Here is a 20,595-nt window from a genome sequence, read left to right on the forward strand (position 1 = left end):
TTTAACTATTTTATTTTTTTGGCCACACTATGTGGCACGTGGGATCTTAGTTCCCTGAGCAGGGATCGCACCTGCGCCCCCGGCATGGGAAGCACATTTTTTAACCACTGGACCGCCAGGGAAGTCTCTAAACCCTGTATTTTAAAACAGTTCCCCACCTTGACCTGTCTGGTCAGAGTATCACCAAGTCCTGTCTGAAGCAGACGTTATTCAGCTGATCACATCTCATGTTGTCAGCCACCAAGATGCATCTCGGGAGCCATCTGCTCCCAGCAGCTACAGATTTTAGTCATCTTCAACTGTATTGGGCTTTTTGGATATCAAAAAATTCACATATTCCCACGTGACTGCCATGCATACTGGTGTTCTTCAAAAGAGGAGATAGAGTGCTGAAATAGTTACTACTCATTTAGCCATAATCTATGACATATTTGTGGTTTATTTGGAAAAAAAAATTGACTGTGGATTCATAGCAGACACAGTGTTATCTGTCGTATGGGCAGTTCTTGGTGTGGAGATGGGTGTACAGCCCCTGGCAGTGATTCCTCACACTCTGCCCCACTCAGGGCTCCCCACCATGGACATGAACACCCCGCCCCCATAGAGGACCCCTCCTCTGCATGAAGTCTCCCCCCCCCAACCTCCTCTGACCACACACAGTGCTAGAGATGCTCTTTGCAGGTATGGGTTTTAAAAAACCAACATCCTCAGCTCTGCATGTCGGAACCAGACAACTCAGGAAACCCTTCGGTGGAGTGTCGGTCTAGGAAAGCTGCCCTCTGTTACTGAAGGGGGTTGTCCATCCAAGTAGCTCACGAGCATCTACCCGTATCTGTTAGTTACTGCCTGGCCGAGGCATCCTGTGTTGGGCTGTGGTCCCAGCCTCGTGCATTGTACTCGGGTGGGTGTTGAAATGTCTCACCAACTGCAATTCGTCCAGCAACAAGGCACGTTTAAGAGCTGCCCACGACATGCAGGGTCCTGAGGGTAAGCCAGAGAGATGGGACGCGCCTTGCAAAGCTCGGTCTCCTTGGACACAGAGTCGCCAAGAGTTATGGGTTACGTGTGTCCCCCCTACACTTAACTCATATGTTGAAATCCTAACCCACGATGTGACGGTTCTTGGGGTATTTGGAGACAGGACCTTTAAAGAGGGGATGAAGGTACAATGAGGTCACTAGGGTGGGTCCTGATCCCGTAGCACCGGTGTCCTTATAGGAAGAGGAGATCAGAACACAGACACACACAGAGGGACGACCCTGTGAGGACACAGAGAGGAGACGGCCATCTACATGCCCAGGGGAGAGGCCTCAGAAGAAACCAGCCCTGTCCACACCCTGACCTCAGATTCCAGCCTCCAGCACCGGGGGAAATAAGTGTGAGTTGTTTAAGCGCCCCAGGCCGGGGTGGTTTGTTATGGGAGCCCTACCAAACTCATACAGCAACTGAAAGCTGCAAAGCAAGAAGAATCCAGTATCATGACGAAGCAGAGGTAGGAGGAGGTGTCAGGCACTTCACTTGCACCATGATTAGAAAGCTTCATGGCACGCAAGCCTTAAGCCCTCCTTTCCTTGTGCAAGAATGGGGTTTCCACCAGGAGCCCCCGACCAGCTCCTCGATATCTTTACAGACCCCTCCTGAGGACGAGCCCACAGCGTATCTCGTTGCTGAGGATGAACTCTATGTCGTTGACGGTGGGGCACATGCAGACGGGTCAGGGCCCCTCATCCGTCTCCCTCTTGTCTGATCTCCTTCCATGGACCTTGGACTTGGAGGGACCTCGGAGCTCCAGCGTGGGTAGTGGAGGCACACGGGTCCCGGTGGGTCCCCAGCTCAGAAAGGTGGCAGAAGGAGGCCCCCCACTTTGGCCCCAGTTGCCAGCCAGGCCAGGTTCCCCCGTGATGATCACAGAAGCCACCTTCAGACATTCCAACATAGAGGACCAAAGTCCTCAGCAGGTTGGGGGCAGGGGACATGGGGAGTGAGTGTTTCATGGGAACAGAATTTCAGTTTGGGAAGACGAACAAGTTCTGGAGACGCATGGTGGGGATGGCTGCACACAGTTTGAATGTGCTTCATGCCAGACAACCGTACACTTAAAAATAGTTCAGGTGGCAAATGTGGTGTTATTTTACCACAATTGAAAAAATAATGAGAAAAAGATCAACAGGAAAAATCCATCCACAGGTTCTAAGTCAGAAGGACCAGAGGAAGGCGTTGAAGATGGAGGCTCCTGGCCAGCTGGGAAAAATAGCTGCTTTCATCTCAGACCTGGGATTGCTTCTTGAATCCACTGTGTAGCTGTCCAGAATTCCCAAAGCTAAGCCAGCGCCTTGACACACACAGGGCAGCTTGTCCAACAAAAGCATCACATGCAAACGTACCCTATGGGTTTCCATTGGGCGCCATATTGCAGGACGACCTTCCAAGGATGTGTTGCATCCTTGAAGCTGCTGGGGGATTGAGAAAATTCCGGCTTCTGTGCTTCCGAGAAAATTCCGGCTTCCCCGGGTGGTAGGCAGAGTCCGTGCATACGGAATGTGGAGGCTGCCTTCGTTTCATAAATACAAATGGACAAAAGAAGGACCGCGTCGAAGTATTGGGCCGAGCATGGCACGTCTTGTTGACCCTCACGGCACCACGACGGGGTGGGCGGCAGCATCTCTGTTTCAGGGACGGTGGGTTTGTACCTAAATGTCTGTGCTGTACGGCTCAGCCGAACTATATTCTGGGCTACGGGGAGAACTGAACCGTCACGTGAGTCCCACACAATGAATAATGAGAGGTTCGTTTCCGCTCCCACTTTGTTCACAGTGCCTCTGGCACCTCAGCGCTGCGTGGCGGCCTTAGGAAATGAGGTCTGGATGCCCCCGTTCAGGACCACTGTCCGGGTCCCGTCCTTACGAAGGCGGGTGTTGGAGCTCAGAAGCCCCAGGCAAGGGGATCAAACAGCCCCAAATCTGAGGCACTGCTGACTCCCGGACCCCTGATCTTCCAGCCACTGCCTCGGATCAAAGGCAGCACCGTCGGCGCCGTGAGTGTTGAATAGAGAACAGGATGAAAGAGTTTCACCCGATGCCTTCCAGCTCACAGAGACTGTAGCCGCTTCCTACTGGGATGCTTCGCTGGGTTTCTTCTCTGAGATGCCGAACATCTGAGCTAGTCACCGGCAGCTTAAGTCTCGTCCGCTGACTGAAACGGTGGCAATCGTGATGGTGGTGTTGGTGGCGGTGATGGAAAGAGTGAGGATCACAATGGTTGCCGAGAGATTTGGACCCTTGACTGTACGTGTGACTCTCACAGCCCCAAGAGTTCCGCTTCCTTTATTTCATATAATTGTATCTTTTCAGTAAGACCAAGCTTGACCATTCTTATTCTGCAAATGGTACCCCACTGCTAGCACGCATGATTCGTCAACTGTCTTCTACTTGTTCTTTTTCCTAGAGTCTGCCACTTTCTCTACGTATCCTTATTAGTACTACTGTTATGTAATTATTGAGCTCGGTTATTGGTGACCATCCCTTTTAAGTCATAAGCAAAAGGAGGGCAAGCGGGGAGGGGTCGTTTATTTTGTTCATGGCTGTTACCCAAGCAACACACCTCAGAGGCTCCATAAACCCTGGATGACCTGAATCTTCCAGAAACTCCTATAAGGTCGTAAACTTGTATTTCCTGTTTACCAGATAAGAAAAGGGAACGATAAAGAAAGTTGTGATGCTGAAAACGTAATACAAGCATTGCAACCCAAACCCTCAGTTACCTGTGTGCTCTTGACATCTGTCTCTGAAATCTGAGTACTGTGAGATTCACTAGTTATGATGGTTTGGGCCTTAAGACACTCTCTGGTCACATTTTAGGGTTACCTACATGTCAGAGGTCCAGACATCAAGCAGCATTCTGCAGACCCTCTCAAAACAGGAATGCTAGCACTTCGTACAGTAGCCAAGACACAGAAGCAACCTAAGCATCCACCGACAGATGAAGAGACAAAGGAGACGCGGTAGAAATATACGATGGAATATTACTCAGCCACAGAAAAAGAACAAAATAATGCCATTTGCAGCACCACGGATGGACCTGGAGATGATCACACTGAGTGACGTAAGTCAGAGAAAGACATATATCACATGATACCGCTTATATGCGGAATCTAGAAAAATGGTAGAGATGAACTTATTTGCAAAGCAGAAACAGAGTCGCAGATGTAGAGGACAAACATGGTTACCATGGAGGAAAAGGGGGTGGGGTAGGGATAAAGTAGGAGTTTGGGATTAACATATACACACTACTATATATAAAATAGATAAAAAAGAACCTACTGTATAGCACAGGAACTATAGTCGATATCCTATAACAACCTATAATGGAAAAGAATCTGAAAAGGAACACACACACACATATATATATAGTATATAACTGTATCACTTTGCTGTACACCTGAAACTAACGTGATAATTGTAAATCAACTATACTTCACTTACAAAAATTAAAAAAAAACACAAATTCTGGAGTTTACCAAGACAAATCATAATTAAAAAATCAAAAAAACCCCACAAAAAACAGTAATGCTAAAGAGGACTTAGGTCAGCTAATCAGATGTGCTCCCATGAGATCTGGACAAGGGTCAAGGTAGAAGCCACGCCTCCAGTGCAACCATGGAGGTGTTTCCCTTTCTATGCAAAAAAACCAAAACTCCAAGAAGCATTTGAAAAGACGCTGGACATCATTAGTCACTGGGGAAATGCAAATAAAACCCACAAGGAGACAGCATCTCACACACACACACCCAGGATGGCTTCGATATAAAGGACAGATAGTCACATGGGTTGGGGAGAGTTCGGAGAAAATGACCGTCTTCAAATGTGGCTGGTACAAATGTGAGATGGTGCAGCCACCTTGGAGAACACTTTGGTGGTTCCTTAAAAAGGGAAACAAAGAATTACCCTACTCAGCAATTCCACGCCTAGGCATCTACCCCAAAGAACTGAGCACGGGTGTTCAAACAAAACCTTCTCCACGTGTGCTACAGCAGCATCAAGCACAACAGCCAACAAGTAGGAAAGAGCCTAAGGATGGATGGATGAACAGGATGGGGTCCATCCATGCAATGGAATATTCTTCAGCCATAAAACAGAACCAAGTCCAGCTACGTGCTTCAGGGTGGATATACCCTGAAAACATTAAGCTAAGGGAAAGGAACCAGTCACAAAGAGCCACAAGTGTAGGGTTCCATCCACGTGAAATGTCTAGGATGGGCAATCCATGCAGACAAAAGGCAGATTAGTAATGCCAGGGCCTAGGAGAAAAGGGGTGATGGGGGGGCATTGATGGGAACAGGGTTTACTTTAGGGTGGTGACAACGTTGTGAAATTAAGCAAAGTTAAAGGTTTCACAACTTTGTGAATATACTAAAACCCACTGAATTGTACACTTTAATTTCTTCTTAAAAATTTTATTTTATTTTTGTTTTATTATTATTTTGGTGCAGGGGCATGTGGGACCTTATTCCCCGACCAGAGATTAAACCTGCATCCCCTGCAATGGGAGTGCAAAGCCCCAACCACCGGACCACCAGGGAAGTCCCTGAATTGTACATTTTAAAAGAGTGAATTTTATGACATGGGAATTACATCTTTATTAAAATATACATATATCCTGCAGTAAATCTTTTCCAACCTACAGTACCTCAAACAGACTCTGTTCTCTACAACTGAGCACTGGGCTATACACTTTTCCTTTCTTTCTCTGTAAAGTGCAGGCAAAAAAGCCCATTGATTGGACAAAATAGTCTCCTGTCTGAGAAGGTCTCCAGCCCTAAAAGCCAATTTCCCCCAGGAAACCCACACTGCAAAGGGCACAGAACTAAGTTCTCAGGTAAATATCCTAGAATGTCACCGGGCTGTTGATTTCATCTCTGAAATGTAAACCCAGGAGCCATGACTCAGGCTGTGTTACACATAAAATTACAGTTTTCCCACAAGAATATAAAATTCATTTCTCTAAGGGAAGCACGCAAGGAGATAAATGATTTCAGGACATTTCGACCCTTCAAAGAGACGGGAGCAGAATAGGTTTCTGTTCAGAGATATCGGGCTATGTCGTTTCATTGCAGAAATGAAACCCCTTTCTTTGGAAACAGGCTGGTGGAAAACTGCTGGGTAGAGCCCACGGCTGTCAGCATATTTTTGAGACCTCTGCTGCGTCCCCAGGAGCAGGGCTGTTCAGTGAGTTTCCAAAAGTTCCCAAGAGTCCGTGGGAACACCTAGATGCCATCCATCTTCTTTATTAGTTTTTTAATTAAAAACATTTTTTTCTTTAATTTTTATTTTATATTGGACCAAAGGTGATTTACAATGTTGTGTTAGTTCCAGGTGTAAAGCAAAGGGATTCTACTGTACATATACCTATATTTGTCCTTTTTCAGATTCTTTTCCCATTTAGGTTATTATAAAATACTGCATACAGCTCCCTGTGCTCTACAGCAGGTCCTTGTTGTTTACCTTTCTTATGTATAGTAGTGTGTATCTCTTAATCCCAAACACCTAATTTATCCCTCTCCCCTGTCCCCTTTGGTAACCATGAGTTTGTTTTCTATGTCTGAGAGTCTGTTTCTGTTTTGTCATGATTTCCCTGTAATGTCATCTGATGTAATGTAATGTCCCTGTAACGTACAATGTCATCTGATTTCCCTGTAAACAGATAACACTGGGTAATGATGAACAATTTGGAACATTTTCAGAAACAAAAACAAGGCATGAGAAAACCTTTATTCAAAGTCAGGGATTGTTTCAGAAATTCTCCTTTTTAAATTACTTTTTAAAATTTTATTGAAGGAAGGTTGTTTTACAATGGTGTGCTAATTTCCGCTGTACAGCAAAGTGATTCAGTTATACATATATATACCTAATCTTTTTCATATTCTTTTCCATGATGGTTTATCACAGGATATTGAATATAGTTCCCTGTGTTATGCAGTAGGACCTTGTTGTGTATCCATGCTATATATACTAGGTGGCGTTAAATTATTTTTTTAAATTGGAGTTCACTTGCAATATAGAAACTCTCCTTTGAATCACTTTTCAAACAACCACAGTGTGCAGACAAATACCACACGATATCGCTTATACGCCGAGTCTAAAAAAAAATGATTCAAATGAACTTATTTACAAAACAGAAACAGACCCACAGACATAGAAAACAAACTTATGGTTACCAAAGGGGGAAGGGGTGGGAGGGATAAATTAGGAGTTTGGCATTAAGAGATACACACTACTGTATATAAAACAGATCAACAGAGATTGGTTCAAGATGGCGGAGGAGAAGGACGTGCTCTCACGCCCTCTTGCGAGAACACCAGAATCACAACCAGCTGCTGGACAGTCATCGACAGGAAGACACTGGAACTCACCAGAAAAGATGCCCCACATCCAAAGACAAAGGAGGAGCCACAATGAGACGGTAGGAGGGGCGCAATCACAGCAAAATCAAATCCCATAACTGCTGGGTGGGTGACTCACAGACTGGAGAACACTTATACCAGAGAAGTCCACCCACTGGCCTGAAGGTTCTGAGCCCCACGTCAGGCTTCCCAACCTGGGGGTCCAGCAACAGGAGGAGGAATTCCTAGAGAATCAGACTTTGAAGGCTAGCGGGATTCGACCACAGGACTTCAACAGGACTGGGGGGAACAGAGACTCCACTTCTTGGAGGGCACACACAAGGTAGTGTGCGCATCGGGACCCAGGGGAAGGAGCAGTGACCCCATAGGAGACTGAACCAGACCTACCTGCTAGTGTTGGAGTGTCTTCTGCAGAGGTGGGGGGTAGCTGTGGCTCACCGTGGGGACAAGGACACTGGCAGCAGAAGTTCTGGGAAGTACTCCTTGGTGTGAGCCCTCCCAGAGTCTGCCATTAGCCCAAACAAAGAGTGGGGCAGGCTCCAGTGTTGGGTCACCTCAGGACAAACAACCAACAGGGAGGGAACCCAGCCCCACCCATCAGCAGACAAGTGGATTAAAGTTTTACTGAGCTCTGCCCACCAGAGCAACACCCAGCTCTACCTACCATCACCAGTCTGTCCAATCAGGAAGCTTGCCCAAGCCTCTTAGACAGCCTCATCCACCAGAGGGCAGAGAAGCAAGAAGAACTACAATCCTGCAGCCTGTGGAACGAAAACCACATTCACAGAAAGACAGACAAGGTGAAAAGTCAGAGGGCTGTGTACCAGATGAAGGAACAAGATAAACCTCCAGAAAAACAACTAAATGAAGTGGAGATAGGCAACCTTCCAGAAAAAGAATTCAGAATAACGATAGTGAAGGTGATCCAGGACCTCGGAAAAAGAATGGAGCAAAGATCGAGAAGATGCAAGAAATGTTTAACAAAGACCTAGAAGAATTAAAGAACAAACAGAGATGAACAATACAATAACTGAAATGAAAACTACACTAGAAGGAACCAATAGCAAAATAACTGAGGCAGAAGAACGGATAAGTGACCTGGAAGACAGAATGCTGGAATTCACTGCCATGCAAGAGAATAAAGAAAAAAAGAATGAAAAGAAATGAAGACAGACTAAGAGACCTCTGGGACAACATTAAACGCAAAACATTTGCATTATAGGGGTCCCGGAAGGAGAAGAGAGAGAGAAAGGACCAGAGAAAATATTTGAAGAGATTGTAATCGAAAACTTCCCTAACATGGGAAAGGGAAGAGCCACCCAAGTCCAGGAAGTGCAGCAAGTCCCATACAGGACAAACCCAAGGAGAAACACGCCAAGACACATAGTAATCAAACTGACAAAAATTAAAGACAAAGAAAAATTATTGAAAGCAGCAAGGGAAAAACGACAAATAACATAGAAGGGAACTCCCATAAGATTAACAGCTGATTTCTCAGCAGAAACTCTACAAGCCAGAAGGGAGTGGCAGGACATGTTTAAAGTGATGAAAGGGAAGAACCCACAACCGAGATTACTCTACCCAGCAAGGATCGCATTCAGATTGGATGGAGAAATCAAAAGCTTTACAGACAAGCAAAAGCTAAGAGAATTCAGCACCACCAAACCAGCTCTACAACAAATGCTAAAGGAACTTCTCTAGGTGGGAAACACAAGAGAAGAAAAGGACCTACACAAACAAACCCAAAACAATTAAGAAAATGATCACAGGAACATACATATCGATAATTACCTTAAAAGTGAATGCTCCAACCAAAAGACACAGGCTTGCTGAATGGATACAAAAACAAGACCCATCTATATACTGTCTACAAGAGACCCACTTCAGACCTAGGGACACATACAGACTGAAAGTGAGGGGATGGAAAAAGATACTCCATGCAAATGGAAATCAAAAGAAAGCTGGAGTAGCAATACTCATATCAGATAAAATAGACTTTAAAATACATAATATTACAAGAGACAAGGAAGGACACTACATAATGATCAAGGGATCAATCCAAGAAGATATAACAAATATAAATATATATGCACCCAACATAGGAGCACCTCAATACATAAGGCAAATGCTAACAGCTACAAAAGAGGAAATTGACAGTAACACAATAATAGTGGGGGACTTTAACATCTCACTTACACCAATGGACAGATCATCCAAACAGAAATAAGTAAGGAAACACAAGCTTTAAATGACACAATAGACCAGATAGATTTAATTGATATTTATAGGACATGCCATCCAAAAACAGCAGATTACACTTTCTTCTCAAGCGCACAAGGAACATTCTCCAGGATAGATCACATCTTGGGTCACAAATCAAGACTCAGTAAATTTAAGAAAAGTGAAATCATATCCAGCATCTTTTCCAACTACAACACTATGAGATCAGAAATCAATTACAGGGGAAAAAAAACGTTAAAAACACAAACACATGTAGGTTAAACAATACGTTACTAAATAACCAAGAGATCACTGAAGAAATCAAAGAGGAAGTCAAAAAATACCTAGAGACAAATGACAATGAAAACACGAACATCCAAAACCTACGGGATGCAGCAAAAGCAGTTCTAAGAGGGAAGTTTATAGCAATACAAGCCTACCTCAAGAAACAAGAAAAATCTCAAGTAAACAATCTAACCTTACACCTAAAGGAACTAGAGAAAGAAGAACAAACAAAACCCAAAGTTAGCAGAAGGAAAGAAATCATAAAGATCAGAGCAGAAATAAATGAAAAAGAAAACAATAACAAAGATCAATAAAACTAAAAGCTGGTTCTTTGAGAAGATAAAGAAAATTGATAAACCATTAGCCAGATTCATCAAGAAAAAGAGGGAGAGGACTCAAATCAATAAAATTGGAAATGAAAAAGGAGAAGTTACAACAGACACCACAGAAATACAAACCATCCTAAGAGACTACTACAAGCAACCCTATGCCAATATAATGGACAACCTGGAAGAAATGGACAAATTCTTAGAAAGGTACAATCTTCCAAGACTGAACAAGGAAGAAATAGAAAATATGAATAGACCAATCACAAGTAATGAAATTGAAACTGTGATTAAAAATGTTCCAACAAACAGAAGTCCAGAACCAGAGAGCTTCACAGGCGAATTCTATCAAACATTTAGAGAAGAGCTAACACCCATCCTTCTCAAACTCTTCCAAAAAATTGCAGAGGAAGGAAAACTCCCAAACTCATTCTATGAGGTCACCATCACCATGATACCAAAACCAGACAAATATATTACAAAAAAAGAAAATTACAGACCAATATCACTGATGAATATAGATGCAAAAATTCTCAGCAGAACACTAGCAAACAGAATCCAACAACACATTAAAAGCATCATACACCATGATTAAGTGCGATTTATCCCAGAGATGCAAGGATTCTTCAATATACGCAAATCAATCAACGTGATACACAGTATTAACAAAATGAAGAATAAAAACCACATGACCATCTCAATAGATGCAGAAAAAGCTTTTGACAAAATTCAACACCCTTTTATGATAAAAACTCTCCAGAAAGTGGGCACAGAGGGAACTTACTTCAACATAATAAAGGCCATATATGACAAACCCACAGCAAACATCATTCTCAATGGTTTAAGCTCAAAAACTGAAAGCATTTCCTATAAGACCAGGAACAAGACAAGGATGTCCACTCTCACCACTATTATTCAACATAGTTTCAGAAGTCCTAGCCACAACAATCAGAGAAAAAGAGAAATAAAAGTAATACAAATTGGAAAAGAAGAAGTAAAACTGTCACTGTCTGCAGATGACATGACACTATACGTAGAGAATCCTAAAGATGTTACCAGAAAACTACTAGAGCTAATCAATGAAGTTGGTAAAGTTGCAGAATACAAAATTAATGCACAGAAATCTCTTGCATTCCTATACACTAGTGAAGAAAAATCTGAGAGAGAAATTAAGGAAACACTCCCATTTACCACTGCAACAGAAAGAATAAAATACCTAGGAATAAGCCTACCTAGGGAGACAAAAGACCTGTACGCATAAGACAGTGATGAAAGAAATTAAAGATGACACCATCAGATGGAGAGATATACCATGCTCTTGGACTGGAAGGCTCAATACTGTGAAAATGACTATAATACCCAAAGCAATCTACAGATTCAATGCAATCTCTATCAAATTACCAATGGCATTTTTTACAGAACTAGAACAAAAAATCTTAAAATCTGTATGGAGACACAAAAGAACCCAAATAGCCAAAGCAGTCTTGAGGGAAAAAAACGGAGCTGGAGGAATCAGACTCCCTGACTTCAGATATACTACAAAGCTACAGTAATCAAGACAATATGGTACAGGCACAAAAACAGAAATATAGATCAATGGAACAAGATTGAAAGCCCAGAGATAACCCACGCACCTATGGTCAACTTATCTATGGCAAAGGAGGCAAAGATATACAATGGAGAAAAGACAGTGTCTTCAATAAGTCGTGCTGGGAAAACTGGACAGCTACATGTAAAAGAATGAAATTAGAACACTCCCTAACTCCATACACAAAAATAAACTCAAAATGGATTAGAGACCTAAATGTAAGACTGGACACTATAAAACACTTAGAGGAAAACATAGGAAGAACACTCTTTGACATAAATCACAGCAAGATCTTTTTTGATCCACCTCCTAGAGTAATGGAAATAAAAACAAAAATAAACAAGTGAGACCTAATGAAACGTAAAAGCTTTTGCACAGCAAAGGAAACCATAAACAAGATGAAAAGACAACCCTCAGAATGGGAGAAAATATTTGCAAACAAATCAATGGACCAAGGATTAATCTCCAAAATGTATAAACAGCTCATGCAGCTCAATATTAAAAAAACAAACAACCAATCCAAAAATAGGCAGATGACCTAAATAGACATTTCTCCAAAGAAGATATACAGACTGCCAACAAACGCATGAAAGAATGCTCAACATCATTAATCATTAGAGAAATGCAAATCACAACTACAATGAGTTAGAACTCACAACTCACAACTCACACCAGTTAGAATGGGCATCATCAGAAAATCTACAGACAACAAATGCTGGAGAGGGTGTGGAGAAAAGGGAACCCTCTTGCACTGTTGGTGGGAATGTAAATTGACACAGCCACTATGGAGAACAGTATGGAGGTTCCTTAAAAAATTAAAAATAGTATTACCATATGATCCAGTGATCCCACTACTGGGCATATACCCAGAGAAAACCATAATTCAAAAAGACACATGCCCCCCCAATGTTCACTGCAGCACTATTTACAATATCCAGGTCATGGAAGCAACCTAAATGCCCATCGACAGACGAATGGATAAAGAAGATGTGGTACATATATACAATGGAATATTACTCAGCCACAAAAAGGAACAAAATTGGGTCATTTGTAGAGACGTGGATGCATGTAGAGACTGTCATTCAGAGTGAAGTAAGTCAGAAAGAGAAAAACAAATATCGTATATTAACGCATATACGTGGAACCTAGAAAAATGGTACAGATGAACCGGTTTGCAGGGCAGAAATTGAGACACAGACGTAGAGAACAAATGTATGGACACCAAGGGGGGAAAGCGGGGATTGCTGGGGCTGGTGGTGTGATGAATTGGGAGACTGGGATTGACATGTATACACTAATATGCATAAAATGGATGACTAATAGGAACCTGCTGTATAAAAAAATAAAATTCAAAAATAAATAAAATAGATAAACAACAAGGACCTACTGTATAGTACAGGGAACTATACTCAATATCTTGTAATAACCTATAAGGGGAAAGAATCTGAAAAAGAATGTATATGTCTATAAAACAGAATCACTTTGCTGTACACCTGAAACTAACCCAACATTCTAAATCAACTACAGTCCAATATAAAATAAAATTTTTTAAAAAAAGAACATATTGGTTCACAATGAAAACAAACCAAAAAAAGCAAACAAAATACTCAGGGACAGTAAATCCTAATTCCCCAGGAGGTCAGATGTGTCTGGTATCTGGCTGGAGAACATTCTTCAGTCCTGGGAGCTGACAGGAGAAAACTGTGACCAAGGTATTGCTCTAGGTTGGGATCAACTGCTCTTTAGGAAAATGACGACCACGGAGCACAAGGGAGTATTAACCAAAGGTAGACTGGAGGCACGGACCCACCAAGTAGGGAGGCTGGGTCCCCACTCGATGCTGGAGGACCCCAGCCTCGGGGCGTAGAACTCTCGTAAGAAAGCTGCAGAATGACAAGTGCACAAAGCATTGGGTGTGTGCGTCTCACACGCGAATACTACTTCCCGTGCCTGTGAAAATTCTGTTGAAATGAATAATGACATAAATACTTCAGAACCTCAGAGCTTTGGCCGTTAGTCATCAGCTTAAGGAATGTAACAGGTTTGAGCCGTGATTCCTGAAAATAGCGGAAGGCATGAGGAACAGGACCACGTGAATTTGCCGTTTGAGAACAGTATCACCTATCACCTGACTACCTCACAGAGCTCATCCCCGTCCCACATGATGCAGAAATGGCGCGAGCAGGAAAAAAAGAGTTTTCTGAAACGCCAGTTTGATCTTGTCATTTGCTTATTCAAAACCACATTGTTTCCCCTCCAGTTTCTGCAGGACAATTTCAACATCTTGCTCCAAAACCTGACACCGGTTTACGCCTTCCAAGCAGACTTCGTGGGCTCCGAGAAAGGATTCATTACTTCATTCAACCCGATCAAGACCATAGGCATAGGTGGTGTCCGCTTTCCCAAGTGGCACTGCCCTCAAGTCCACCGGGCTGGTTAACGTCAGAGCCGGGATTGAAATCCAGGTCTAGATTCCTAACCTGGGCTTCTTCCAGCAGGAACCCTGCCTATAGCAGAAGTCTCTCTTCTTCCCATTAGACTTTTCTTGGACAGGTCCCACACTGCACTACTTAAAATATATAAAAATACTATCTCATCCAATATTATTCACTGACTTATATACATGGATGTAAACTACAAGGGCAGCCATAGCAAATGACCATAAACTGGGAGGCTAAAAACAACAAAGATTCATCCTCCCCCAGTCCTGGAGACCAGACGTCTGAGGTCAAGGTGTCCCAGGGCCGCACTCCCTCCAGAGGCTCCAGGGGAGGGTCCTTCCCGCCTCTTCCAGCTTCTGGGGCTCCAGGCGTCCCTGGGCTTGTGGCCGCCTCCCTCCTGTCTCTTCCTCTGTCTTCTCAGGGCTTCTCCTCTGTGTCTGGGTCTCTCCTCTTCTGTCACTTGTAAGGACATAAGGCCACCCTGACCCAGAATAATCTTGAAATCCTAAAATAATCACATCTGCAAAGACCCTATTTCCAAATAAGGTCCCATTCATATGTACCAGCAGTCAGAATAGGGATACACTTCAATTGACTACTATACATATGTTATATATAACATATATACCTATATTGAATCTGCATATATATACACAATATGTATATAGAATAAATAAATATATATTTCATACATACTTTTTGCTGAAAACATTTCTGGGGACATTTTAGATAAATTAGTTTCGATAAGAATTAACTGTGTCTAGATCTTTACATCTGAACTCTATATGTGCCAATGTGTGTTGAGTGTTATAAATAAAATGATAAACTCCTAGTTTAGTTGCAGTGAACATAATTCTACCTTTTATAGAAACTGAATGAAACCCTTGCTAATTATAGTTTTGCTCCTTTATTTTCACATTTTGGAGGAAATAGGACCTTTTCAGGTCTCAAGCATCCATCACCAACCCCAGCACCCTGCAATGCAACCTAATCGTTTTTACCCCAGAGCGCACTTAGAGAAGTATGATGGTTAATTTTATGTGTCAAACTGGCTAGGCCGTAGCACCGAGTTTTTGGTCTACCCTTAGTCTAGATGTTGCTGTAAAGATGTTTTTTTGTTTGTTTGTTTTTTAAAGATGAGATGAACATTTAAATCAGGAGAGGTTAAGTAAAGCAGATTGCCCTCCTACTGAGGGTGGGCCACATCTAATCAGTTGAAGGACCTAAGAGAAAAGTACGGAGGGTCCCTTGAGAAGGAGGAATTCTGACTTCGGATGGTTTTCAGACTCAGAGTACAGCATTAACTCTTCCCTGCTGATCTAAGCTAAAGACTTTGGACTTGTCAGCCCCTACAATCATGTGAGTCACATCCTTAAATATCTACCTGTCTGTTATCTAATTCATTTACCTACCTATCAATCTATTTATTTATCATTTATCTATCATCGATCAATCTTTCTATCTACCTATCATTTATTCATCTATCTATAATCTATCTATTCTTTTATCTATGTCTAATCTATCATTCATCTATCATCAATATTTCTGTCTCATCTATCATCAACCTATCTGTCTCATCTATCAACCTATCTATCACCTATGTGTTCATTTATATCTAATCTATCATCAATCTATTTATCTATCACCTATCATCTATCGATCTTTCTATCTATGTGTCTATCATCTATCTATCCATCCATCATATCTATTCTATTACCCACCATCTTCTTATGTATCTATTTATCTATCACCTGTCTCTATCACCTATCTATCTATCTATCTACCTTCCTATCTATCTATCTATCTATCTATCAACCTACCTACCTAATCTCCTGTTGGTTCTGTTTCCCTGGAGAACCCTGACTGACACAGAAAATGATAGTGAGACTCACTGGGGTGGATGGACAAGGCACATCCAGCCAGAGGCCATGAGTTCTAGACTCTGCCTCAATGACCAGGTTCCCCACTGTCCTTGGGAACCACGGTGGGGCCTTTGTTGCGTGGTATGAGCTGTGGTCCCTATGCTTCCCTGCAGGCCACTGTGGAACAGAGATGGTGCCCGCATTGGTCTGTAAATTAAGGTTCTGCTTCTCCTGTTCTCTCCATTTATTCTTCCCGGTAATCGACAGCCCTCACTGCCTTTCTCTCCCTTGCCTGGGGGTGGGGGTGGGGGCTGAGGAGGGGCCAGCAAGGCTCTGAAGCTGTGGAGGAAAGCAGACCTGGCAGCAGGGAATGAGCTAATAGATTAGCATAAGTATCTCAGGACTGGCCGCTGGATGTCGCTCCAGGGGCGAGACCTCCTTCTACCAAAGATCAATGGAGCAAAATCCATCTCCATTGACCCCAAATTAGCTCATCTCCCCAGGGACGTGGGGGAAGGGGGGTACCACACGTGACCACCTGTCCCCAAATTGCTCCCTCCCTGCCTCTCACGGGCCTCCGAGCTTCCTGGGATGATGTATTATCGCTTAAACACTTTAACCTCGGGAAATATAAAAATGACAAAGTACCGATTTCGAGCTCTTGAATGAGGACAAAAGTAAGTAAAATTCCCAAAGGTGAATGCATTTTTCCGTCTGATAGGACTATCCCTCTGCACAGGGCAGCACCACACCCACAAAAGTGCATGTCTGCAAACTGTGACACGTGGGCCAAATCCGGCCCTCGCTTCCTTGTGTAAATGAAGTTCTACTGGTACACAGCCAGGCCTGTGCGTTGACATACTGTTCACGGCCACATTCCTAAAACACCTGAGGAGCCGTAAGAGGGACTTCTGGCCTTGGAGCCCAAGATATTGACAATCTGCCCCTTTACAGAAAGAGCTTTCAAACCTCTGACCTTCAGCATCTAAAATCATCCCAAAGTTGCCTTGTAAGGTATAGCTAAGGCCCTTAGGTTGCATCATGTCTCATCCAGACTCGGTGGGGTTTTTAAAGACTAATAAGGAACAAAACGACATTTTTAAAATGATAATTAAATCATTGCATCCAAATGTCAGGCAGATATAGAAAACTAACTTATGGTCACCAAAGAGGAAATGGCGGGGGTCAGCGGAGAGGGATAAATTAGGAATTTGGGATTAGCAGATAAACACTACTATATATAAACAGACAACTAACAAGGACCTACTGTAGAGCACAGGGAGCTCTATTCACTATCTTGTAATATAACCTACAAGGGAAAATAATCTGAAATATAAACATAAACATGTATAAATGAATCACTTTGCTGTACACCTGAAACATTATAAATCAACTATATTTCAATTTTTTAAAAAGTAAGGCATTTTTGTGGTCATTTTGGGAAAAGATCCTGAGAAGTTCAACCTCATCATATGCTATGGTGTAATTTTTATAATTGCCACCGCGGGCATCACAAATGGTTACTATTTTCTTTTTTTAAATCAAGTGATGTGAGCCCTGTCGAAAGTGGTTGTATAGCATCGTGTGCAAAAACCCCTGCTCACTGAGGTTCTGTTTTCTCATCTGTAAAATGGGTAAAATGAAGTGTTTCTCCTAAGATGCTTGTGTGTATCAGGTAAGAACACAGGTGTAAAGGTCGACCAGAATTTCAGGCACAGATGGGGCAGACGGTTGATGGAGGCTCTTTTTTGGAGTTTCATCACAAAATGTTAACTTTGTTTGCAGATAGTGGGGCTCAGGCTTCTCCAAATTTACAAAGGCATTATAAAATGCCAGGGAAGCAATACCACCGTCCGGGAAAAACACTTGCCATAAGGACCGAGGGGATGATGAAAACAATCACGCCGGTCGTTTCTAAACACGTACAAATATGACAACACGCGCTCCCAGGGACATAAAATGTGATTCGGGGCCACCACAGAATTTTATGTTTCTCTCCTCTCGCTTCCCTTGAATCTCTGCCTTCAGTTTTTCAGCAAGATTCCTCCTGTTCCTTCAATGCCAAGGTTTGGGTCATCGCTGGGACGCGGGGAAAACAAAACGGTTCTCTTGTGAGTAGACCGACTTAGGGACGAGAATGTACACAGTGAGTTGCCCTAAATGGCATTCGGGGTCAGAAAGCCAGGACACCAGGGATTGGGACTCGGTGCCGTCACGCCTTTAGGAAACACACACACACACACACACACGTGTGTTTTCTGGGACACATGTGACAGCCGCTGATGCCAGAGCAGGGCTGACACGGGCGCGGGGGCAGATGCGGACACGCAGTAGAAAACAAGGCGCCCAAAGACACCAGGACAGCTTCATCACCCTGCACCGTGAATGAGCCTCCTGGCGTTCAATCCCCAGCTTCCCTACAGACTGTTTTCATGGAAACTGGGCTGTTTTCGGGTTCCTCTGCCCCGTGCCCACGGGCCTCTCTAGTGACTTCCCTACCTCCGCACGCCCCTGCTCCGTCCTCCGTCCACACCTTCTCCTGCCAGGACCCCTTGCCTTGGAGATTGCAGGAAAGGCTCCCTGGAGAACGTCTGCAGCTCCGATCCCAACCTCAGCCGAACTCCCGCGCCGTGTTTGCAGCTGGGAGGCTGGAACGCGTTGGTTGGGTCCAAACGCCACTTCTTCGATCACTGTCAGCCGTGCTTCCCTCCTTCGGTGCGTGCAGCTCGCCGCGCAGATTTCAAAGCGGCCTTCGCCGCACGTGGGTGCCGACCCTGCCCTGTGCACCCACTCTGCCCCTCCATCTGGGCTCACGATCGGCTCTTCCTCCAAGGGGCGGCTCCGGGGGTCAGGGTCTGAGGGCTTGTAGTTCTGTTTTCCCACATCCACTCACGCCCCAGCACACAGGCGCACACACACACGAGGGCATCGACGCACACGTGCACGCACACACGTACCTGAGGCATCCACACACCCATGCACACTCACACGTGCATGGAAACGAGTGCACGTATGAATCGCACATATGCACGGCACGTACGCACACCCACCCACACAGGCATGCAAACATACATGCACCGCGCACCTGCACACGCACACGCACGCGTAAGTGCACGCCTGCACCGCACACCTGCACACACATTCATGCACGCACACGTGCATATAAATGCACGTGTGCATCGCTCACATGAACATACCTTTGCACGGGCAGACATCCACGCTCAGGTGCACACGTGAACATAAATTCACCCACGCATGGCGCACAGGCACTCATACTCACACCCACGCACACGTGCGCACACACACACCCTGAAGCACCTTGAGGTGTTCATGATGTAAAGTAAAGGCCAGGTGTCTGCCTCTGACACCTTCTGCAAAGTCAGTACATCCACCATAAGAGCTACCTTCTTTTCTCCACATCAGCTGCACCCTTCCCACTTCTGCCGTCTGGGTTTTCAGGCTGTGGCTGGAGGCCAAGAGTCTTCTTTCTTTTCATTTTTCTGGCCGAGCCGTGCGCATGCAGGATCTCAGCTCCAGGACCAGGGATCAAACCAGTGCCCCCTGCAGTGGAAGCGCCGAGTCCTAACCACTGGACTGCCCGCGAAGTCCCCGAAGAGCCTTCTTTCAACTTCACAAGGAGCCTTGGGATATGTTGACTTACGACCATCTCTGCGGGAAGCCGTGACCTCTGACCAGCTCCACAAAGCCAAGAGGAAGCGCCGCCATGTATCCCCAGGCTGTCAATCTTCTCTCTACCCTGAGGGTTCCTACTCCACCATCCAGTGCACTGGTTTCTCCCCTGGCTTTTGCTTCCCACTTAGGACCACGAGCCATCTCTTCCTGGGTAGGGTTCACTTTCTGGCCCTTCTCTCCCTCTGGCTGCAACCCTGCGGTGGCCTCTTGCCCACGAGCCTCTCAGCCCCTGTGACCTGCCCACTTCCCCACCTGTTGCTATGTCCTGGGCGCTGGAAAATCACGCTACGTCCTTGCTGAGCAGCGCTGTGGTCCTTGGGGGTGGGGGCGGCGCAGAATGAAAACTCACTGAGGCCAGACGGGGTTCGTCATGCATCCGGACCCTTGCCGGCGTCCTCCACGAGCCTGAGGCCAGCACGTCTGAGTGCACGGCGCTCCCAGCAGCTTGAAGGAGGCCGGAAGGTGCCCACACAGGGTCCCAGGTGAGCCATCATCACCCAGTGCCCACAGGCTCCAGCCGTGGGTGGTGCCCTGGGTGATCAGGAGGTGGGTTCTGATGGTTGTGTTTCCCCCGAAGACCTGCCTTCCATCCCGCACGGTCCCTTTAGGCTCAGCCCTTCCTCTGGTCCCCCGTTCTTCCCTCCCCCGGTGAATACCCCCCGTTACCCTCAATTCTCAGACGCTGGGGCCGACGGAGGGACACAGCTTTTCAACTCAAGTGAGGTCATCCTCCTGGACTTTGCCTCACGACACACCCACTCCAGCGACACAGTCTCCTTGC

The 20,595-nt window shown here is 44.7% G+C and overlaps 1 protein-coding gene across 21 annotated transcripts in view; it reads right to left on the reverse strand.

Annotated features, from left to right (window-relative positions):
* The window catches only part of DHRSX (dehydrogenase/reductase X-linked), a 321,810-nt gene that overhangs the window by 95,054 nt on the left and 206,161 nt on the right, over positions 1–20,595 (reverse strand). The window contains exon 10 of one of the 21 annotated variants that reach the window (XM_032618762.1): positions 11,895–11,956. The exons of the other annotated variants lie outside the window; for them this stretch is intronic. The gene's annotated coding sequence lies outside the window, so the exon portion shown is untranslated. Of the gene's footprint in view, positions 1–11,894; positions 11,957–20,595 lie in introns of those variants that run through there. 21 annotated transcript variants of the gene reach the window in all.

This window comes from Phocoena sinus, chromosome X (assembly GCF_008692025.1).
Source record: "Phocoena sinus isolate mPhoSin1 chromosome X, mPhoSin1.pri, whole genome shotgun sequence".
In the NCBI taxonomy this organism is placed as follows: domain Eukaryota; kingdom Metazoa; phylum Chordata; class Mammalia; order Artiodactyla; family Phocoenidae; genus Phocoena; species Phocoena sinus.